Consider the following 24,927-nt stretch of genomic DNA (forward strand, 5'->3'; position numbering starts at 1 on the left):
TTTCTCCAGGAGCTTGCCCAGGAAGGGAGTAATGGAGATTGGGCGATAGTTGGCCGGGCAGGAGGGGTCGGAAGAGGGTTTCTTGAGGAGGGGGTGCACAAGGGAGTGCTTGAGGGGGGATGGGAAGACTCCAGAGGCGAATGAGTGGTTGCAAAAGTCAGCCAGGGCAGGAGCCAGGGAGACGATGTGGTCCTTGATGGTTTTGGAGGAACAGGGGTGAACCTGTTTAGACGAGGCTTTCATAGATCGGACTTGTCTGGAAACCTCGTCAGCAGAAAAAAGGTGGAAATGAAGAGAAGGAGGGCGGAGGGGCGGCTGCAAGAGAGCAAGAGGAAGAGCCAGGAAGAGAGGGAGGGAGGAGAGGGGAGGAGAGTGAGGACAGGATATCCTGAGTTTTTGAGATGAAGTGCGAGGCCAGTGCAGTGCAGAGGGCCTGTGAGGGGACAGGAGAGGTAGAGACTGCAGCAGGGTTGGCCAGCTCCTTGCAGATTTTAAAGAGTTCGGCCGAGTTGTTTGATGCCTCAGAGATGCGGGCTTGGATAAGGGCTCTCTTCTTAGTGAGAACGGAGAGCCGGTATTGCCTTTGGAGCAGGCGGCAGGCCAGTTTGTCAGAGGATGAACATGAAGCACGCCATTTCCTCTCTGCCACCCTGCACTTGCGTTTTAGGGTGACGAGATCCGAGTCGTACCAGGAATTACATTTGGCTTTGGGCTTCAGGCGGATTCTCATGACGGGGGCAAGGATGTCGAGAGTATCAGATATAGAGGAATAGAGCATGGAGAGGGCTGTGTCGGGGTGGGAGTCAGCCGAGGGGGGAGGAGGGGGCGAGAAGGTGGCAGCGAAAGCCTCAGCTGACACGCGCTTCATGGGTCGGATGACCGAGAAGGTGGGTGGCAGTGAAGAGGGTGGCTTAGCCTGTGGGGTAGGGAGGGAGAGGTGGGAGGATAGAAGAAAGTGATCACTCCAGGAGAGAGGAGTGGAGAGAGGGAGGGAGAGGGGAAGGTCAGAAGAGATCAGAGCATCAAGAGTGTGCCCTGCAGAGTGAGTAGGACCAGAAGGGAGAATAGAGAGTGAGAGAGAGTTGCAGAGTTCGCGAAAGAGACCAGTGGGGGGACAGGAGGCATCAAGGTGGATGTTGAAGTCGCCGAGAAAGAGGAGTTGGGTGGTTGAGGACAGGAGTGATGAGGAGAGATCAGCCCACTCAGAGAGGAAGGAGGAAATTTGACCAGGTGGCCGATAGATAGTAGCCACGGTAAGGGAATGGCTAGGAGAGAGAGAAAGTCGGCAGACAAGACATTCAAAAGAGGAGTAGGTCTGCGTAGGAGTGACAGTGGCAGGAATCCACTCAGGGAAGATAAGGGCAACACCACCCCCTGAACGGTTGGGCCTGGGCACGGAGAGGATCTTGTAGCCGTCAGGTAGGAGTGTGTCGAAGCTGGTGGCAGAGCTGGCAGTGAACCAAGTCTCAGTGAGACCGAGGACGTCGAGGTCCAGTTCCTCAAGAAGGCGACAGATGTCAGAGGAGTGCTTGATGGCAGAGCGAGAGTTTAGAGTGGCAATGTGGAGAAGGTTGCCACCCTTGAAGAACTTCCGGGGAGGGGTACAGATCAGAGGTACACCCTGCGGAGGTGTTAGAGAAGGAGTTGAAGAGGGAGCAAGGGAGGGGGCAGGGAGGGAGGGGGGAGGTAAGGTAGCTGAGGATAGAGGAGGGGGGACAGCGGGAGCGGAGAGGAAGTTGATGAGGCATGGGAAGCGTCTATCAAAGAGGTGAAGGTTGGCCTGAGGGCCTTGGACCAAGACGGTCCCGTTAGCATAGACATTAATGATGGCTTTAGAGGAGTGGAAAGGGGCCAAGAGGACATCCCAACGGGTGCCACCATTAATGGGAGAGGTGGAGAAAGGAGAGAGCACAGCGACCATGTGAAGGGTCCATAGGTCAGGTGAAGGCACGAAGAAGAGAATGTCAGTGAGAGTTTCCTTGGAGCAGGCGCTCGTGTAGGTGTCAGCGATAGGGAGGCCTGGGTTGGAGACCAGGATGTCCTTTTTAAACTTTTTCCTACCGGATTTAGTGAGGAGAGCAGGATAGTCAATGGAGAAGCAGTTAGAGTAGATAGGCGAGATGGAGAGCACCATGGAATAGGAGGGGAGGCGAACGACACGAGTATGCAGACAGGAAGTGAGTGGAGGGCACTAGTTTAATACAGTGAAGAGCAAACAGTAATGCGTAGGGGGTCAGGGCCACCTAAGTTTGAGATTCCTGCGAGAGGAGAGAAACACCCTAGTTTACCGGAAAATTAGAATAGGGGGGCGAGGCAACGTGCGGGTGAGGTGAGGAGGGATGGGCCGGAGAACAGGTGGAACTTGCGCTTGGCGTCCCCTGCGGACACCTGCAGACACACAGGGAGCCGCACTGTAGGAGTCGCCCTTGGCCTGGGGCCCTTAGCCGCAGGGGCTGCCGGGCAGAGGGCTGCCCAGGAAGGGGGAGGTTATAGGCAGAGGGAGAGGAGGGGAGGGGGTGTGGGCGGGCAGGGAGGCGGGGAGGGAGGGGAAAGACCAGGAAGTGGGAGGGGGGGGAGCAGGAGCAGGCCACACACGCGCTGGGAGCGCGAGAAAAATAAAACAACAACGTTTCTTTTCCTTTACAAAATATTGAATGCACAAACTCACGGAGGCCCAGGCAGGGCTTTCAAGGCCTGCTAATCCCCTCAGGCCACCGGCGACCGCTCTCCACGCTCAGCTGGAGAAAGAAGCGAGCGTGGGGAGCGGCCGTCGAGTAGGCCAGAGGGGAGGCAGGAAATGTATATACAAATTAATATGCAATCATATTTTTATAGAGAAATGTATATACAACTATTTTTTATATAAAATATTCACTTTATTTATATAAACTCGCCTGAAAATGTTGATATAAAAAAGTATATCTATGTTGAGTGTAAATAATGAAAAGAAGTTCACTTTAGAAGTAAAGTGTGCTTCCAAGAGCCTGAACAAACTATCGTTTCTAAAGCGTCTACAGCATCTCGTGCACGGCATACAAGTCCCTATGCGACCCACCAAAGAGCTGTTATTCAACACTGCAAGGGGGCTTTAGATCTACAATGCCTAGGGAATCCTAGGTATGTGCTGACGCAGAGAGCTGCATTCTATACACATCAGCAGAAAGCACAGGTGGGCTTTATAATTATCTCGTTGGAATACAGGTTGTTTGTGCCAGGTGTATAAACAAAACCACCTAGTAAATATGTTTACGAGCTAAAACCAATGGTAGAAAGCAAGGCTATTTTTAACTTCTGGCTGAAGGCCGGTCCGGAAGCAGCTGCAGGCTGAACTTAATTTTAGATGTTACTATAAGGATACAGGAAGCTAACTAGTTACAAGCTACATTGATAGTCGCAAATTCTTGCCGAGTATGCAGGAAATAGAATACTTTGCTTCTGTTAAGAAAAATACCATTGGTCCCAGGAAGCATCTGCAGGGGTGAGATTATTTTCAGATGTTGCTATAACACATAGGAAGCAGTATGCATGAAATAGAATGCTGTGTTTTGTTGATAAGAAACCCATTTCTGCAAACTAAACAAATACATCTGTGCATTGTTAGTAATGAAACAACATTGAGCTTTCACCTCTTAAAGGAGGTCCTTTCCTACAGCATGGGCTACTGTTGACGAGTGTCAGAGCCCTGAATTGATGCACCCCTTCAGACACCAGCTAATTGAGCCGGGCCTGCTGTTTATTCAGAGTTCTATTTCAACAGCAAAAAGGTGAGTTTTGGGGGGAGGGGGTATTTCAATACTTTAAGGTATTGTTTTTGTATTTTTCTAACCTTTCTGACTCATGCCATGAAACAGGCCCTCTCTGTGACAGGCTGTGCATTTTTAACTAAAAAGCTGTGTACTTTTAATGACGTGTTTGAAAATGTATAGTTTACTTCGAATGCTCTGTGGTTATGCATGTCGGCGCTCGACCGAGTAACGCCGTCGAACGCTGCTCCTACATTTATGTCAATTTTATATAAAATGTATATTCACTTATATCAAAACTAATATGAATTAGAAAACGCTTCCTATAAAAATATACATTCGATATAAAATCGATATCAAAACATTTTTATATAATTTTTATCAAATTTATATTGAGTTTATATCGAAGCACATCAAAAGGGTGCAGAACTAAGACTGGAAATGGGGGACATATCCCCTTGTCACAATTTAACATGAGACAAAAGGGGGCTCCTTCTAATACTTTTGGAAACTGTCCTGAGGGGGCCCAGAGAAACTTTACTTTATAGATCAGGGCCTGAATTTATTTGCACCCTCGTATCCAGATTTTGATCTAAAATGATACCCAAGGTTTTCACATATTTCTTGGTTTCAAGATTGCAGCCTGATATAAGGAAATGTCCATACTCTGGACCCAGTTTCCTTATTTTATTGGTGGTACCTATCACCATTAACTGTTTTCTCTTTCTTTAGTGCCAATTCATTTTCCATTATCCATAATTGGATTATTTCATCTTATTTGTTTTTTATCTTCCTTATGCAGTCCTGAGAGTGGGATGACATATTGAGTGTCAAAAGATCTTATATCGAGGGAAGATGGACATGCTCCCTGGGGCATGCCAAAATTCAGGAGTGCTGAGTGGGCTTCAGCCAAATTACTCCACACCAGGCCTGGACTGGCCCACCGGGACACCAGACTTTCCCCGGTAGGCCTCGCAGACATAGGGCCTCTTTTCTTGGGGGAAGGATACATAATCAATTCATGACATGATCCATCCATGCAGGCACTGCGCTCACCAGCCAGGGTGAGGGGGTTGGGGGGGGGGGACTCAGCCCTGCAATGTCTGGCAGTCCTCCCCCAGCCCCTGTCCCATTGGCTGGGGCTGTTGGTTTAAGCTAATGACCTGCTCTAGGAGAGAGATCCAGCTTCCGGGTACAGGGAGGAGGAAGGAGGGATTCTGGAGCCCTCGAGAGGTGAGGGGGAGAGGCAGTGAGGATTGCGGGAGTGGGCACAGAAAGGGCGAGAGGGGATGCAGAGTGGGGTGTGGGTGGGCACAGAGTGAAGGGTCGGTGGGGTGGTGAGAGAGGCGAAAAAGTGAGAGAGCACAGCCTGGAGTGAGTGCTCGGGCCCACGGGAAAGGGGGTGAAGAGGGGGGAAGTGCAGGGTCCCTCGCTGATGTCACGGCGACCCCCAGCACAGCTGCCTGAAGCCCTGTAGCGCTGATGCGGGTCCCCGGATCCAGTGAGTATGCTGCATTTTACAGGTGTTTCGGGCAATGCCTTACTTTTGGGGGAAGGTGCTTTTAGAACGTTTTTCCCCAGCCCTGTCAGCTGAGATTGTGTGGCTGGGGGACCTGCACAGGGGGCCATCCTTCCTGCTGCACCCCTGGCCAGAATGAGGCGGCCCTGGAAGTGCAGGGCTCTGCTACCTGCACAGCCCCACTCATCTGCGAGAAGACTGACAGAGGCGGGCGTCTGGGAGCTATAACCGAGTGACCTGCGCCTACTTCACATGTTCGGACCCAGAACGCCTGCACATTTGATCCCTCCGTGGGCTCGCCATTAATGACCAGGGAGTTTGTGTGTTCTGTGAGGAGGCGCTTTTGTGTCGCCTTGAATTAAAAATACCACCACAAAACCAGCGCATGTGATACAATATATGTTTGAAGTATTGCACGGTCGGCAAAGCAACTGCAACACAGGTGTGTATTTGTGCACGTAGAACTAACATAAGCTGGGTTTGTTCCCCATAAATGAACAAACATGTTAATAAGGACCTCGAGACGACGCGGCTGTGGGTTGGGGGGGTGGGGGGGGACATATTCCTAAGTGGAGGTGAGTTGGAGAGGGGCACCTGCTAACCACCACCAGAGCCATTAGCAGGGACTTTTCTCCCTTTAGAAATGTGCATGGGAGGTAGGGATTAGAAGTGTGAGGCTGAATAATGCTGCAGGCGTCATGAACTAATGACTGCGACTTTAAAACCCAAGGGGTGAGGGGGCGGGGGGGTTATTAATCTACATGATGCTATTGTGACTTTGCATGCAGGATGGGGAGGATACAATTAAAGTCATACTCTTATTGCTTAACCTATTTCTATGACAATGTAAATAGTGCATAGTTAGTTTACTATGAAAGTCTAGTTTCTTATGTAATGTGCTTTGCTTCCAAGGCTATGCTATAAATAAAGTAGTATTTAAGCACATGTAATGCAAAGCAAAACCTTAATAAATATCTATATCATCTAAAGCTGGGAAGATGTGCTCAGTTGCTTAAACTGTCCACATCCCGGTTTCACCTTTTAACCAAAGTGTGTGATCCTGGGCAGATCATTTAATCGCACTGCGTCTTATCTGCAGCTCCATAAGTGATTCACTTCATAGTTTGTTAATATATTATAGTATTACAAAAAAAGCTGAATGACACTAGAGTTGCTGCACATATAATAGTGCAATTTAGGTATTTTGCACCACAACGTTATTTGCCACTTGAATTAGTTTCGGCAGCTTATTCTAAAGTCACTCCCATGGTGACTCCAAGTATCAAAGACGGATGATACAAATTAGGAGGTTTGCATGTATTTTTCCCCAGCGCGCCTGGACAGACCACTAATAGATGAGTTTCCTGCATCTGTAATGATTTGCAGTTTTATTTTATTTGCTGCGTTAAAATGCCACCTCCCACTAATGTTACCAAAAAGTTGAATGATACCGTATGGAAACGTGCGCTCTGCATTTTGGGGTTGGGGGCATAACAGGACTTTTTTCGTGGTTCGCCCCCTCCCCCCAACTCTTGCAATGCTGGATACTCCCCAGCTGCTGACTGTGCCAAGGGACCTAGAAGAGTGGGTAAGTAGGAGGGAGGGTTGTTTGTGTTCAGCTCAGAAGGGCAGGTACGTAGGAGTGAGGGTAGTTTGTGTTCTGCTCAGAAGGGTAGGTAAGTAGGAGTGAGGGTTGTTTGTGTTCTGCTCAGAAGGGCAGGTAAGTAGGAGTGATGGTTGTTTGTGTTCTGCTCAGAGGGGCAGGTAAGTAGGAGTGAGGGTTGTTTGCGTTCTGCTCAGAGGGGCAGGTAAGTAGGAGTGAGGGTTGTTTGTGTTCAGCTCAGGTTATTTACTGACCCATTGACTGCCCATGCTAATCCCTATGGCCATTTCCATCCACTTTCTGCCCATCTCCATCCAAAACCCGTCCTCCTGAGATCTTTTTGAGCTAGCTTTTTCAAGCCTTCCCATCAAACGTTGTGTTCAAAGTGCCTGCCAGTGTTTTCTCAGATCAGTCTTCTGAGAGTTAATGACTTAATTGGAACTATAAAAGTGCTACTGGTGTAATAGAAATGTCAACCAGGTCTGCTTTCAGCCACTCGATTTATAAGCCCTACGCCTGTCCTTCAATTAAGTCATGTTAAAATCAAGCATTGGCAAAGCCAACAGTTTAAACTTGTGTAGCATTTAAAGGCATTGCTATTATATGCCCAGCTACTCTCACCACTTTGCAGCTGCTACAATCCAGTCAATACCACTATGGCAGTGCCTGGCAAATGCCTTTCCCATACCTACACAAAAGCCAAAACTATTATCATTGCCAATGCTTGTTTAAGAATGCCTTTTATCTGTGTGCCCTTCCCAACACAGGAATAGGATGAAATGGATTGGGGATGCATGTTGTCTGGCACCTTTAAACTGGATGAATTCACTTTTGTAATCTGCAAAATGTGTAACATCCCGGCCCCTCTATCATTGAAGATCTACTTTGAGAGATCATGAACTTATTTAAAACATCACTTTTTAATCCTTACATGTTTAAAACATGATTTAAAACCACTCATTTAGACTAATTGTACTCAACATTTTCTTCGGGAATACTCCCAATTCCCTCATAGAAGGGTTGGGCTCATGCGCTGTGCTCGCTTGTTCAACGAAATATGGGCCACTTTGGAAACATTTTCCAGGGCCACTTTTGGTTCCCAGTCCGGCCCTGCTCCACACGACCGGTTGCTCAGAAAAGATAAAATCACTGTGCAGCATTGTCTGAGAGAAAAAGCTACCTCCCTTAACCTGGTGACCAGCTTCCCATGGTCCACCAGGTCAAAAGCGGTATATAGATCCAGCAACATCAGCATTACTGTCTGTCCTTTGTCCATATAATGAAGTGATCTGGATTTAAGGTCCAGCAGGGCCATTTTAGTACCACGACCCTGCCTGAAAACCTGATTGCCATTGATTCAGAATATCATGGTTGTTCAGGAATACTGATGGCTGTAGGTACGCCACCCAGTCCAAAATCTTCAAAAGAAACAGTGTCTTAGTTATTGGCCTATAGTTTGTAGGAGTAGCTGGACACAAACCTGTTTTTTTTGTAGTAAAAGACTGCTACAGGGATCCTTAAATTCTGTGGAGACATGATTCTCCGCAAATGATGCATTCACAAACTTGCAGAGAGTGCTTAGCAGTAGAGGGGCACACTCCTTAATCACCAATGCGGGACAGGAATCGCCTTTGCAATTCGTCAGTTTTAAATTTGCAATGATCACCGCTATGCTTATGACATACAATTTATTTATGGTGTGTATACACAATTTCTCTGCGGTTATTCTAATCCCCTAGACATTTGTTGCCAGGAGCAATGGCGAATATAGACATGTGAGCTGTATTTTGCACATTAAAACCCCCAGGCTTAACATGTGCACGCTGTTAAGATGGATTTCTGAACTCTATCCTGGAGGGGCAGAGGTTCAGAAGGCCAGCCTAGTTTCTTGGAACAGGGTAACCTCTGGACAAGCCAGACCAATCAAGGTAGCGATCGCAGCAGTCAAGACTAGGTCTCCAGCGGGGTGAGGGTGACTGAAAGCCTGCAATGAGCACACAGAGTAAGGGCACTTACAAATTACTCCAAACAGGTGTTATATTAAAAATATAGACACATGTATTACAAGGCCTTTGTAATATTGACCATAGTAAAGAATCACGATAAAACTCAAACCAACACATCACAATCAAATACAATATATATACAATTACCAAAGGGTCTAAAGAGTTAGAAGCATGAAATATGCAGACCACCCAGATGGGGAGGAAAATGGGCAGTGCAAGTAATCGTTAGACCCAGTTCGCCTTATAAACATAAGTGTAAAATGTAAACCCTCTGTGAAAGTGCTTTTCTCGTATCGGTGTTGCCAGAGGTTCAATAGCTATAGCAAATAGCAGTGTGGAGAGGGGAAATACAGTACCCCGGCTCAGCAAGAATCTTGACAATAATTGTCACTTCACACAAATCCTTGGCAACATGCAGATTATATAATATTTTGACTATTAAAATAAAAGTGGATCCCACTCCCATCCTGTTAAGAAAAACTGCCACTCAATGGACTCCAATGCCTTTTCGGGGTCCAACAGAGCTGCCAACCCCTAGAGTTGATACTGAATAACCTGCAGATTGCCAAATAGTCATCTTGGGTAGTACGCTGTTGATTATCCGGGTATGAAACCGAACTGACCTGCCAACAAACGCATAAGGGGTAAGGAGGCTTTTTGCTAGTATCTTCGCTATCATATTATGTAGGTTAATAAGTGAAATTGGTCTATAGGTGGATTAGGCAGTAAGGTCCTTATTGGGTTTTAACAGCAGGATAATGATCATTTCACGCATAGTATTTGGGAGTGTGCCTATTTGGATAGCTTCATTATATACACTTTGTAAGTGTGGCCCTGGAACCTCAACATATGCTTCAAAAAATTCAGCAGTTAAGCAGTCACATCCGGGTGACTTGCTAAAGGAAAATCTTTTATGGCTCTGCTTATTCCTTTGGAACATATGTATTCATTAAGGGTTTCCCTTTCCGAACTCTCCATCCAATACAAACCTATCTGGTGCAGGAATTTTCAATATTATTTTTGAATTTTTTTATTGTCGAGGTATATAACTGGGAATACAATTTCACAAATTCACTGAGTTTATATAACACATATTCCCTTTATCATCCCTGATGGTTGGATTGGGGGTTGGTGATCTCTAGGATATCAGGAGCAATGCCAACATTTTGCCAGTTTTCTGCCCTACACCAAATTGTCTCGCATTGCCTCCTTGGTTTAGGTATTTTGTTTCCCTTTGGCAGTATCTCGAAATTCTTGTAAGGACTTGTGCATTAAAGCCAGAATCTTAGTGTAGCTGCTTGGAAAATATCTTTTTTCTAATTCACTTATCTCCTTTTCATAGCTGTCTAGATTAGCCTGGATAGTGTGTAAGACCCTGCATTACTTTGAAATGCAACTCCCCGTATATTACATTTGAATGTCTCCCATAGTGTAGATTGAGAATTTACCGATCCAGTGTTAATTTCGAAGAATGTTCAATCTGTTTGCAAGTTTTGATTTACGTTTTTTTAATCAAAGCATCAGTCTGAAATATCCAGCCCCTAGTTACAGTCCTGAAGGGGTACGAAGTTGAATCACCACTGGCGACTTGTACGTGATTGTTTTAGCATGTATTTGAGTTCCTCACTCCATCTTGCCTCCCTCTTTGATATAAAAATAATCTATACGAGAGGCTGCGTTATGGACAGAGGAGTGGAAAGTAAAGTCCTGGGTAAGACTTCTCCACACAGCAGTTAAGTCATATTGGGCTCACCTGCTTGATTTTGATTGCTGTTTTGGTTATGGCCCATTTTGCAAGGGTGCATCTGTCTAGGTTTACTTCAAGCACTGTATTAAAATCACCTTTATCAGTGTGTTCAGTAGATGACAATCGATTCATTCATAGTATTCCGGTATATTTATATTGGGTGCATAACCTTTAACGTAATTCTGCATTCATTTATTTCCCCTGCAACCAGAAGGGCGCAAAGTTCCCGATCTTGCGCACAATCGGACACCCACAAATTGAGAGCTTAATGAATCGGGATTGCTATGTCACGAGTGTGAGTGGTATAGGGTCAAAAATAATGATAGCGCAGATCACAATGGCTGCCTGAATGTCGGCGACAGCCCCGCTGGAAGTAGCGAGATGACGAGACGTTTGCAGGGTCTGTAGAGGGTGATAGACGTGACCTGTAGCTAGCCTAGGTGTCCCTGATTTTTGGGCCAGAGGCTGTTGACCTGGGTCCTTGTCATTCTCCGAAACGGGACAGAGGTGAATTTGCGGCCTACCCCGCTCCAACGTTGTGCTGGTGTGGCTGGTGGAGGAGTGGCAACATGCCAGCAGGGCCAGGCAGCAAGAAGAGACTGTTCCACATGTCCGGCTAGACAGCGCAACCGACTGGGGCCATCTAGCACTGCTCTCGGAAGTGGTGGTCTGCCTGCTGAACCTGCCCAGGCTGAGCTGGTTCTGCAGTGGAGGCGAGCAGTGTTTGCCAAGAGCAGCAAAAAGAAGCAGTGCAGGACAACCCTGTTGGAGAAGCCGAGTGCTACTGAGGGCAGTATATGGGTCTCCCTGCATCCTGAGCCCTAAAACGGTGTGTAGCCCAGTGAGCCGCACTTGGCCGCACAGGCAGTGGGCTGAACCAGGTGGGCCCTGCCGGCCCCACCGGGAAAGTGACAGCACCAACAGTGGAGCGTTGGCCTGCTGAAGGTCAATGCTGGTGAGACACAGCAGAGAGGCCGCCAGTTGAAGTAAGGAGGCCAGCGCTGGTGTGGGGTCCCCTAGAGGCAGCTACCAGCCTTGGAAGACTGTCTGGCGACAAGGCGCAGAGGCCCTGACGGCAGTGTGGTGGTGGAGGGAGACACCTAGAGCTTCATCAGTAGACATTAGGCTGGAGAGGCCATGTGAGGTGGCCAGAGGCAGCCTCAGCTTGTGGTGGTGGCGGCGACAGGGTGGCAGAGGCCCCATGGCTGCAGTGGCACAGCACCAAGAGCAGGAGCGGCGAGGCCAGGGCAGTATGCACAGGACCAGCGCAACAGACGCCCCCAAGAGGTGTGCGCTTGGGGACATGTGCGATTGAGGGATTTCCCCCCTTGGCACGCCGGATTCCAGGGAGGCAGCAGTGTGGTTATGTAAATGTCTTGTGAAGACGTGCCTGCACACCATAAGAGGTGCCCTGGGCAGGTGGCCAACAAGTACAAGGGACCTGGAAATTCTAAGGATTAGGATTGCCATCAAGAACTGGCGCAAGTGACGCAGCATTGGGTCTGGCTTTTAGAACTCGCTGGCAGTGAGGGGAAACCCTGCCTTATGTGGAAGGGGGCACAGTGGTGGTTGCCTCATTCCAGGAGTTTCAGAATAGCTGAGGTCAGGGAGGTCTCGGAAGCCATGTCTCACCCTGTGGAGGCAAGAGACAGGCGGGCAATTGCTTACCTGGGGGTGAAGGTGTCCTGGGACACCGTCCCGCCCCTCCTGCACAACCTTTTAGACATTTGGATTAATGGTAGGGGATGACGATGTCATGGCTGGGTCGTATTAATGCAGTAAATATGGCGTTATTCCCGAACCTGCTTTATTTTTACCAGATGTTGCCAATAGAAATGCCAAGGTGACATTTCTCAGAGCTCAAAAGTAGGGTTTTCTGATTTGTGTGGTAGTGGCAGAAGTCACGTGCCGCCTACACAATTTTCATTCAGCCCAAGGAGTGAGGGCGGGGTTTGGCCTCCCGGATACATAATATTACAATAGAGCAGCACAATTTAGGGTCTTGATGCATGCCACATCTACGATGGTATAAAGGACAAAGTATGGGTAGGGATCGAAAATCACTTGAGATCAGTGACCATTGGCGAGTGGCTATGGGCTCCAAAATCAGCTATACCCTGCAAGGTGTTGCATTATAGGCTTCTGGGACTGCTGCAGAGACTATTTTGGGTGCAAAATCAGAGAACGGTTTAACCACATGGCCATACCCCCTGTGCCACATCTATACACCCCCTGTCAGGGATGATATTTTAGAACCGCTCCGATTCCACCTCTGGTTTGAAGCTCTGTTGGGCGGGGCAGGTAGTTAGTCCTTTATTCCACTAGCAGACTTGTGTGACAGACAGGCTGCACTTGGAGACGCTATTGGTTTTCCATTACCTGCAGCTAAAGTCCTCATGTCGGACAAATGGGAAGTGGTAGTGCAAAGAGACCCGACGGTGTTTGAGACAATCCTGAGCAGTGATGTATCCACTACGGGGCTGATCTCAAGCATTTATAGAGTGCGGCTGGTAATGAAGGGGGAGGAATGGGAGGACCCGAATATGTGAAAGGGATATGGAGAAAGAGATGGAAGATCATCATTTGGGACCTTTTATGTAAAAATGCGCACAGAACGCCCATAGTCTGTCAATATAAAGTACATGGCTTCAAACTCTATTTAGAAGGCAATACGCTCCAGATCGCTTGTTAAGATGTTTGGAGGGGTGGACCCGTCTTGCTGGAGGGGTTGTGGGCAAAGAACCGATTTACTGGTCATGTGGTGGACGTGCTAGAGAGTGCAGAGGTATTGGAAAGAGGTGTTGGGATGGGGGAAAGACCTCAATGGGATAGATGGCCGGTAATTTTCTGCTAGTGTTGTTTGGAGTGCAAGAGGGTGATAATGGATGGGAGCACCATTCCCACATGCCACATTTTCTACCTCTTGCAGCGAGAGTCTGTTTGGTGATAAAGTGGAAGGGCCCGGAGCTCCCAAGTGAAAGAATGTGGGTCCTTAAGGCAAGGGAGATCTATGAGATGAAGAATATTACGGGAGCCATCTACAATGTACCGCCCTCCAGGGAAATGGAATGGGCACAATTTTTAAGGAAGCATGGCTTGCTACCCCAGTCATATATTGAAGATGATGGGGTAGCTGAAGCAAGGTGACAGGAACCCGTTGTGGGTGCCAGACCATGAGGAAAGCAGTCGAATGCTCCCGGTTATGTGCATGGTTCTTTCCGAGACCCTTCGGCTTGGATCCCTGAGTCACTCAGATAAGTTTGTGTTTGACGGCCTTTCACGTCCTCCGTGCTCTGGGGGACTGGGGAAGGCAAAGGAGAACTAAAGGGTAGGGTGTCAAGTTTTAAATGTTAAAGGTTTAAAATGAAAATACCTGTGCATATTGGGTGTAAACCAGCGAATGGCTGGACTGTGGAACAGTTGAATTGTTATTGTGCAGACCAAAAATAAAGAATACAAAAGAATCGCGATGGCATCCATTTTTCTGTGTGCAAATCTCACCAGTCTTGGGCCCAGAGGCCAGATATGTTTCCTAGAAAAAGGTGACCTTAAAATGCCTCTCACGATATAACTGCATTGTTCCAGCTTTGACATGCTGGTGGATACTTCTAATTTTCCACGTGATTGATTTAAGAAGAATATGAACCCGCTTTGTCAGAATCTATAATCCAACCAGATTTCACGTAGTTATGCAATATTATGGCCCAATGCCCACGTTCAAATATTGTCATTCTTATCTATGGTTTCCTGATCTGACACAACTGTTTACAAATCAAAAGAGGTGATGGCCGGAAGGTTTGGAATGAATCTTAACCTCTGGCATTGCTCGTGAAAACCTTCCAGGCCATCGTTCTTCTCCTGCCAAGCCATTACAAAAGGGGAAAGACTCTATGCAAATCAGGCTTGGTCCCACCCCAAAAGGGTCAGTCCAGTCCGAACTGCTTGGCCTTATCCCTTCTGCACGAGACCACTAGCATCCCCAGACATGTTTAAACCTGGTTGGGCCCCCTCATTGAGGAGTAGCCTGGGTCTCTAGGCCCAGCAGGCACAGGACCCACATCTGGGCATACCCGTCCCACTCGGGGTGACTAAGCAAAAGAGGTGATTTCCTGCATTTCGGTGCTGGACTGCCCTTGGACAGGACAAAGACTGATATTTAGTGGACATTTCTCTTCTGTGAAAGGATGGTGAGCTGAAGACTCTGGTTGAGACTCTAACCCAGTATATAGGCCAGCAGAGAGGCACTCCCAGGACGCCCCTTGTTTGTACATACCTATTTGCTCCAGAGAAAACATTTGACCTGATGAAACTGTAAATCCATGTCCCACCTCCACCTCCACCAACAACCCAAATTGGTCAGTGTTTAACCCCCCCTCTTATACTTAATTACCCAACCTATAGTGGATCACACTGGGGGTCCTGTCAGCCCAGCCAACACCTGTATTCATTTAACTTGGTTAAGATCCTGCAATTTATAATTATATAGTTCTCCACCTCATTAAATTCCAATTGACCTAGCAGACAGGCTCAATGACAATGAAGTCAAGTTTCTGGTGGTTAAGAATGATCACTGCTGGAGGCGTGTCTGATGAATGTACCTTTTGGGGATGTGGTCCTCAATGGTGCAATAAAATCACTAGCAATTTCTGGTGTATTAAAAGAGAGTATTTTCCCCTCGTACATCACCCGTACTTTTGCTGAAAACCTCATTCAGTATTTGATGTTTCTGGCTCTCAGCACCTGCGTGACACTGGCAAACTTCTTCCAGGAATCCTGGACTTTTGTTGAAAAATCGTGGAATATAGAAATAGTATCCCTGTTAAACTGGGATTTTAGCTTTCCATTTTTAGGATTGCATCACAATTATAATAATTCAATGATGGGATGTGCAGGAGCTCCTTATATTGGTTTTGGACAGAAGGACTCTGTTTTCCTGGAAGCATACAACCATCACCCGAGTGTACAAAAAACTCGAAATACCAGCCTCCAATTGTTGTGGTCCTCCATCTTTGTGACAGTTGCTGAATGTGATTTCAGGTAACATGCACTCCATTCCTTGCATCTGCACTTGACGTCATTTCCAATTCGGTTAATTATCTTTACCCCGGCATACTTAAACATCCATTATCTGGCAAATTGGAAATACTTTGAAATGTGCTAAATAATATTACAGAAATAATACAAAAGGGACCATAGGACCAGTGGTGCCATTAGAAGAAGGGCTGCTTTATCTGAGCCATTAAGAAGTGCAATTGATATGACTCTACCTAATGTTTTGTTTTCTGTATTCATGGAGAAACACCTTGTTGCTTCTTGATGTCACTATAGCCTAAGTACACATAGACATACAGAACTTACATCTGTGCTTTGTGTAGCAGAGGTGATGGCCTCCTGCAAGCTCTGCTAAAAACAGGAGTATGTGGGCAAGGCAAAATACTAAACCGGCTTTTCTCACCTACTCTAATCACCCTTGCCCCAACTCTTACATTTCTTGATTTTGGTGGTTGCGATATCCGACTATTGCATGCAGATTATGCCATGGTAGGAGTGAGGGGGTAAGTAAGGCAAATGTGCGAAGTGGTATGGTAAAGGTTAGGCTCAAGGAAGGGTCCCTACTTCCATAAATCCAATATTAGCACACTATACAGACAGTATATGTAAATAGAAGAACAATTTAATAAAAGCGGACTACGTGTTATGCTGTTTTACTTATTGTTCTGTTTATTGTCCAGCTTTGCCTCAGATTGAATATGAACAAAGCCTCTCTTGAGTACCGTAGGCTTTTGCTGTATTTTTATATAAAAAGGGATCGCACACAAACTAGTCTGTGCAGTTGTGCTTAACTAAAAGGTAAGAGGAGTTGTTAAAAAGTTGCCTTCCTGTACAACAGCCTGCCAGGGCTGCTTGCTGTCTGAACCGTCTGTTCCTTTAAAATTATGATCCTTGGTCGTAGTGTAGCCAGAAGCTGTAGAGGTGTCTGTTGAGATGTCACCCTGATTAGTTGTAGCTGGCAGGCAGGAAGTACTTGCATCCCGGGCAGTGTATGCCAGGCGTGGCCAGGTGGATGAGAGCTGGCGGGGGCACCAGTGACCAAAGTCCACTGTCCTGGGATGCATGTACAGAGCAGCCTGGGTGGAGATTTAGTCCAGGCCGCCTGTGCCATGTGATGTCCAGTGCAGCAGCGGGTGCAAGTATGAGAAGAACTTCCAGGGCCGTGTGAGTGAAGATTGGAGTGGCAGGTGGCGCCTGCTGTGGTGATTTGCGCAGTGTTCAACATACAGAGGGGTTGGTGCACTGGAACAGACTGCAGGATTAACAAAACAATTTTCAGCTTGCAACGAGAGCCCTGCAGCGGGGGACCCCTTTGCACGGGAGCGGCCTGCTAACAGCACGTCCTTCCTAAACGGAGGGCGAGGGACAACTGCTGGAATGGCTCTGTTATGGAGTAACTATTTAAAAAAAAAATCTTGCTTATACACACCTTTAAATATTCATACGTGTTGAAATAACTCCCATTTTGGGGGGGGTTACACATGTCGCCCCCCTGAAATATCCTTGCCCCTCGGAGAGCCTTTGCCTGAGAAATAAAGGCATCCAACCATGATGCAGATCTAAAAGGTACCGATAGCCTCACACAACACCCAAAACCAATAGGAATCTGCTCAAGTGAAGGAGGGATGGAATATTGGGAGTAAAGGACAATGCAGATCTCAATGTACCCTTGTGGAATCCTCTGCAGTTTCCTTTAGTGTCTCCACCTGAACCAGCCAGTGGCCATCAGGTGTGTGTGGGTCTCTTTCTTCCAGTGGAGGTAAGGTGCCCCCACCCACATCCAGCATAGCAGAGACCATAGGATCGTGTACAAGATGGGTCTCAGGACAGATCTCAGAAGTAATGGTAGCATGTAACCCAACACTTGTGACTGGTTAGACTCGTCTGCTTCTGGATGGCCTTTGCTGGTCTCTGTGATGCAAGAGCCTACGGAGATTCTGGAGAAGGAGGGGGGAGCTGAACCAATGCTGTATCTTTATTGCAGTATTCTTCAGATGGCGTCCCTTCTCCCCAGGGAAGAACCCCTCTCCATGAGGCTAGAGAGGTGGGGCTGCTAACCAATCGTCCCACTATGGGTGGTAATATGCAGGTGGATCCCATGGAGAGGGACTCCTGCCGATAAGGATGCGATTGGGAGGCACAACCTCCTTAAACCCTAACCAGGTAGGCTGACGGTAGGAACTGAACCTTCTGGGTTTAAACTCCGGTCTAAAACCATGTGTTATGAAACATTGACCTACCTCCATGGTTTAAGTACTGAGATGAAGAAGCTCCCAGGAATGCTACAAGTGAGTGGGAAAGGCACCGGAGCAGCTGTAGTAAATGGAATGGACGTTACATCAGGGCGACCCCTACCATGTCAGGGCGTCAAACACACCAAGGGGGAAGGGTACCGGGAATGATACCAGAGAGTACTCGAGAGATAAACATAGAGAGCAGTCGAGGTGGCAAGCAAAATCAAGAATCCGAGAGAGCAAAGCCGAGAGAACACCCGAAGGCAGGCACAAGCAGCTCGAGCAAAACACGTGGAGAGTGCGGTTCAGAGAACGCGCAAGGATGTCTCGCAGGCTGGCGGGGTGTTGGACATTGAGAAAGCAGAAACGAAAAAGAGATTAGGCATCCTGCATGGAGGCAGAATGCCAAACGCTGTACAACTGAAAGCCGGTGGCGTTTGGGTGAGAGACAAACCGAAAAAGACAAGGAGTGGCCGAACACCCGGGTTGACCAGAAGTACATTGTTCGTAAGACTCTGGGAAAGAGTAATTCCAGTGGGCCAAGAGTCCACCCCATAGAAGGACGGAGGTTGGGTTGTGGTGGTGGACCGGGCAGTCCAACAACTGCGCCAAAACCGCTAACCTTATCTGTTTGCACAGCTACCTACCCAAATCTGAACAGTATCCAGAGAGGTGGGCATTCTGTGCAGGGAAGGAAGGTCGAGACATAGTGAGCTTCCCGACAGCCAGCTATACAGGACACAAAGCAAATTCCAAAGAGTGGGAGAAAGCGATTGACCATCATCCGAAGTCCTGCCAACCCAGTGAAGCATCCCGACCCCAATACAGGTAACGGGAGTTAACGAAAGTCCAGGTGGGAGTGGACGAGCTGTTTAAAACCTCTTTGGACATTTCATAAAACGTAAAATGACAAAGGTGAACAATAACAATCTTAGGTTGCACTTCACTCACGTGTATGATGATGGATGCAAAGTTTGTGGGAGCAGCCCACAAAGGTATCCAGATGCCTGAATAGAAACAGAACTCTGTGTACCCTGTGGGAAAATGCCCTCGGAAACCCTCTGGGGAAAGAAACCTGATCTGCGCAGCTTGTTGGTAGTAGTGTAGATGCCTCAATAAGGCAAACCTTTGAATTCCAAATAACAGTAGTCGATGCAGGGGACAGTTGGCAATAAAGGTAGGGGGACATTTCGAGCTGATGGGAAGTAAAGAAGACTGAAAAGGTAACACAAAAGAGGAAGGCACAAGAAAAGTAAGGAGAAGAGATACTGGGAGGAGTTGGCAGTGTAGGAAAACATCTGCAATATAAGGGAAGCTCTAGATAAACAAGCTAAGCAGAGCTAATGTAAATCAGAAACAAGGAATGGCAGCACAGCGACTGAGCGAGAAGAATGGTTGCACACAAGCCGAAAGGAAAATAGAAAAGAAAAAGCCAGAGAGCTGAGCCAAACAGAGGATTGGCAAGCACAGTGGCGGTGCGAGAGAAGGAACTGCTGCACGCAAGCCGAATGCTGTTCGGGAAGAAAAGGCAGGGAGCGGAGCCAAACAGATGATCCGCAAGAGAAATCAGGAATGCCATGAGGAGATGGTGCAGAAATTTGAATAGGGAGGAAAAACGGAAAGCACACTGAGAATGCAGAGAGAATGGTGAGGAGCGCCACAGAAGCGTGCAAGGCTGGCAAGTATACAGGGAGCAAAACACACTAAGGAGAAGTAGCGACGTAGTGACCCACTTGTTCTCTGGCATTATTAGAAGTGATTCTACGGGCCTGGGAGTGGGTGTTCACAGGGCGCCATCTTGAAAAGAACTAGAGTGCATCTCAGAACTTGTAATGGCATTCAACAGACGCCATCTTGAAGTAAAGGTGGTGTATCTTGGATGCTTCTTCTTCCATCTGTTCCATAATGAGCGGGAGGCAAGTTTTCTTAACAAATATGAACTGAGAACACCAACCTCCACAATTGAGAAGATACATTGTCCGTAAACCCAAGACCCCAACTCCCAGAGCGACCAAGCTTAGCAAGGGTGTTTGGGGGGTGGGGGTGTGACACATGTGCATTTTGGAGCACACTTTTTAGAATAATTTGCAATTGGTTTTGTAGGTTAACTTTTGAAAAAATCCAATGGATGCAAGTCACCAACAGTGCACAGTAACATTTCTCCAACACATTTGCATGATGCCTTTTCGCACAATGTGCCAGTATAAGAAATGTTCACACTGGCTGTGTCCATACATTTCCATTCTGACTGATCCATTATACCCTAGTATTCCCATATAACAACATACTCATGTTTGCCTTGCGCATAATGCCAGTAATGATACTAGAAGAAAACATGTCCATGTTTGTTCTGCCAATATATGGCAGTATCCCCACATTAGAACATACTCCAATTGGCTTTACCATTAAAAATGCATGCTAAAGTATGAAAAAATGCCCATACTGGCTGCACTAAAATGCCAGTCGAGCTCATAATAACACTTACGCTTGCTTTACCAAAGCTGCCCAATACAAAATGTCATGCCACAGACAGAATAATACCACTGATCATGCATGCATTATCAAAGCTGCCCAATATAAAATGTCTTACCACAGTAAGAAATGGCTAGACTGTCTGCATTAAAATGCAAGTCCAGCTACATTATGTGAGGAACAAGTAAGACAGACATAAGTCATCAAGTTTCAAGGGTGTTTATTGAACAATGAATGCAGGGTGGAAAAACACCTAATCTAAACATAAATCTAAGATGGATGCAGGCGTCGACCATCAAATGAAAAAGAAGGCAGGTCTAGTAGTGTTGTCTCAAATAAAAAGGGCCTATAGTAAGAAACCTATTGCCAAACCTTACAACTAATACAAAAAGGGTGTGGGATAGCTTTCGGAAGAAAGAAAGAAGTGTTCTCAAACAATATGTCAGGATGTGATTGCCAGGGGTCTCCCTTCCCCACATTTTCAGCATGGGCTAAGGTGGGTCGCCTGAGCACAGCACAGATTGGAGCTTTCCCCAGCGCGAGCCGACAGTTCCGCTCCAGCTATCAGGTACTCTGATGGCTTAAAGGTCTTTCCTCCAAAAAGTCTCTTGCCCTCGAGGGCCTGATAGTTCCAACAAACAAATGCACAATCTTGGTCCCCCTCTTCTGGGTGCTGACCCCTCAGACACTTTTTGATAACTTTTACCCCTGAATCTCCCTCAATCGGGCTCAGACCCCAAATGACCATCAGGATTCACTCCCCTTGCTTTCTCTCGAAGCTGGATTCACTCCCCTTGCTTTCTCTCGAAGCAGGATTCACTTCCCTTGCTTTCTCTCGATGCGGGATTCACTTCCCCTTTTAAATAATTCTCGTGCACATCCCTCTTCTGGCTACACATTTGTCAACACACTATTTCTTGGGTTCTTACACTTCACCCCTCTTTACTGGCATCCCTCCTTCGGGCTCACTCTTGGCGTCTCACTATTTACTTTTGCTTTCACTTCTGGCTCTCGATTAGGGTGATAATGGCTCACCCCTGGCTCCCCTTCTTCTGGGCGCTGACCCCTCTTTACTTTGACAATTTTCTTATGCACAGTTCAATACTTGTCTGATTTGCTTTTCAACAATCTGTAGATGAAAGACTTTCGATTGTACGGGTATTTTGCTTGACCTCCTGTATGACCATTTTGACATATCTTGGTGGCTCTCCTATGGCCTGCTGGTATCTGTAGTTTCTCTCAGTGAGGGACTGACCAGTGTCTTGAGTAAGCACCCATGTGGTGCCTACTCTCACTGCAGCTGCCCCCCCCCCCAGTTCACCCCTAGAACACTTTTTTTTTTTTACAGTTTTCTGAATTTGGTTCAAAATTGCCACTTTGAGACTCATTCACCACAGCCAAGTTTTTATTGGTTTCCCCATCGACTCACCGGCTGTGATGAACCGAATGGCTTTCGTTCCTTCAGAGTCTAGGCCGGTACTACGGATGCAGGCATCTCCCTCGCTCCTGCTTATCGGCATAGGCTCGCATGTGTACCATTGACATCTGCTGCAAGACAATTGTGCTATTGTTCGCAGTCTTATGTCTTTGTCCGCAAAGGTTCTGAGGGCATGGGACGAAAAGGGCAAGGTCGCTTCTCTCCTCACCACCCTCTCGATTCCCGTCGCCTTTCTCCTTCTCTTGAACTGCCGTGCCTGGTTAGCTGTGTTGTGCCATGCTTGTCTTGTGCTGTCGTGCTTCACCTTGTATGGGGAGGAAAGGGTCCTCAGATGTGTGATTTAAGTCAATTGCCTGACTTTGCCTTGCCTGGCCTTTGTGTCGGGACATGTCAGGTAAACAGTTTTATTGCAAGTCTGTTGTCTTTCATAAGGTAAAACAGTGTTATAGGAAATTATAGCCTTTGTTCTAAGGGGGTAGGTGATTTCGGAAGGGTGGGTTTTGGAGGTTTTTTCGAAATTGAGTATGAGGGTTTGTGGGAACTGCAATTGTTGGTCACTTTCGACTGGGCAGAAATAAACAAGGGGATTGTGTGAACTGTAGTATTTTACCAGAGCAGGTTGGGAGTGTGGGAAATAAGAGGGACAGGAAGAAGAATGATTTGGAGTATTCAGATAGGGAAGAGGAAAACAAGGATTCTGAGTAAGATGATTTCTGAGTGCAGCAGGGTGTGTAATGGATTCACCAGATGAGATGGGGATGGTGGATCCTCGAAGGAAGTTTATCAGGTATAAGGGAGGTCGAGTTGATACAGCCCATAAAAGCCTCAGGGACCTCGTCTTCCTCTTCCTTTTCTCCGGTATAATACTGCGTCTCACCTGGGGCATTCCCCAGAGCACAGCCACGGGCTCCCTTACCCAGGTGATCCGCCCTTGTTCATCCACCCCCAGGGTTGGGATCTGAGAGTGCCTGCTCTTCCCTGGCCACCTGAATAAGGGATTCTCGAGGTCTACCGGGGAGAATACCCTCAGGTTTTTCACATTAATGTAGAGGAGCAGTCACATGCCTCTGCAGGAAATCCTGCCCCCCCTACTACCTATATGCTGGGAGCCTAAAATTGTGCCGCCATGTTTGACACCAGCAGTTGTGACCCTTCTGCAGCGAATATTCCAGAAAAGGTACCTATTGAGAAGGACAGACCAAATGTATTCCTGAAGAGAAGACAATCTAATGAAGGAGCTCCCTGAAGAAATATGAAAATGAGAGAAAGAGCAGCTGGTGACATCACAAGAGATGAGCGTGATGCACTGAGAAATGCCAAGTCAAAATGTAACTACCAGCAGCCCATACCTTGCTCAGTGGGCCGAAAAGAAAGTGCACAAAAACGCACATAAGGGGTACAATCGTGTCCCCCACCCATGGGTGCCATCAGGGTATCGCATGGGTGTTGTTCACCAAAAGGAAAACATGAAAAGCTGCACAGCCAGAGGTGGACCTCAGTGGCAGAAAACCTAAAGAAAACGCACACAAGTGGTAGGACAAGGACTAGGAGGCCCTGTCCCTACTAAAGGCATTTCCGACATCACAAAAACCATCGACATATTTTGTGTAATAACTTTCTCATACATATGAGAAGCAACATGCAGGGATATTTCATGTGCAACTAGCAACTAAATGACCCATAGCTAATGCTGTCCAATTCCAAAACAAATACGTACCATTTAAAAAAAAAAAAGAAATTGGCTGCAAATTATTCAATAGTTCCTATAATAAATTATACTGTAACATTTAAAATGATGTTGGATATTAAAAATAGTTTCCTTTTTTTGTCCTTTTTTTCCATACACGAACAACGTTGGGCCTTGAAGAAGCACTAGGTAGAGAAACACTTGTTGGCCAAGTTTTAGTAGATACTTTAATCCGAGGATCCATGAAATGTAATTCTGCATCTGGTAAAAAAAAAGAGACTGAGAATATATCTCCCTGTGCTGTATACATTAATTATATCTAAATGGGGTGCTTCTGCATTGCATAGAGTTCAGGCATTCCGTTTACATTGCTATCTCCTCAGTCCCTCTCCCTCCTTTCATCAGCCGTTTGGGGACAGCTGTGCATGGTCTCCAAATTTCTGGGTGACTACTGCAACCCCTCTTCTAAACCTTGAGGCGACCTTACACCCCATTTCCAAAATCTTGGGATGACTCCTGCAGGTGCTCTTCTTGATCTGGCTCCTGTCCTCCTTTTCAAATCTTGGTACAACTCCTCTTTCCAGCAGCTCATCTCCCACTCTGAACTGCTGGGCGTATATACTTTGGCCTCTCTTCACCCTAGGATAATGTTAGGATATTAATATTTTAACAGTGGAGATTTTGGAGTTCACACTTGGTTCTGTTTGCGACGGACCATCCTCCAGGATCCAATTAATCAAACGGCGACTGGGAGAAGCCCATGTTCCATCAAAACCATATTTTGGCAACTAAATTCTATTTCTTACAAAGGGTTCACATGAATCATCCGACCGGTATACATTTTTTGAAACCCGAAGAACGCAACTTAACTGAAGTTCCCTTTTTACACTTGCAAACAAAGGAATATTTTTCCACAGTGTATTTATTTGTTCTATTAAGCGAGACACTGTTGGTTTCCATTTCCTTTTTTCTTTGACAATATATCCAAAACATTTAAACTCAGCCCTTAAGGCCATATACAAACTGGATTGCAATCAGTTCTCATTTTACATAGGCCAATGTATTCCTATGTAATTCAATGCCATTTTTTCTTTACGTTTCATCCTTAAAGTAGATGGTTGCATACTTTTCGTTTATTGGAATGTTGTGTATGGTAAAACGGCCAGGATGTGCAGGTATTTTTCCATCCATTCTCTTTTCATGTCATGCCGGGGAGCAGCTGTGTGACGACCCAATAAGAGGTGTTTTTAACTTCAGTTCTGAATGCACGTTTTCAGCTCTTCTCATTTGGCATAATTTTGTAAATTCTGTAAGCATGTTTTCATTTTCTACTCTGGCATAGATAAACATTTTTACATCATAGTACGACCGTTTATAAATGGCATTAGATTTACTTCGGCAATGATAGTGAAAATATTCTGACATC

The 24,927-nt window shown here is 46.7% G+C and overlaps 1 protein-coding gene across 1 annotated transcript in view; it reads left to right on the forward strand.

Moving 5' to 3' along the window:
* Window positions 1-24,927, forward strand: part of CA12 (carbonic anhydrase 12) — a 1,353,512-nt gene that overhangs the window by 676,803 nt on the left and 651,782 nt on the right. The window lies entirely within an intron of this gene.

This window comes from Ambystoma mexicanum, chromosome 11, assembly GCF_040938575.1.
Source record: "Ambystoma mexicanum isolate Mex_15411 chromosome 11, UKY_AmexF1_1, whole genome shotgun sequence".
NCBI classification, from domain to species: Eukaryota; Metazoa; Chordata; class Amphibia; order Caudata; family Ambystomatidae; genus Ambystoma; species Ambystoma mexicanum.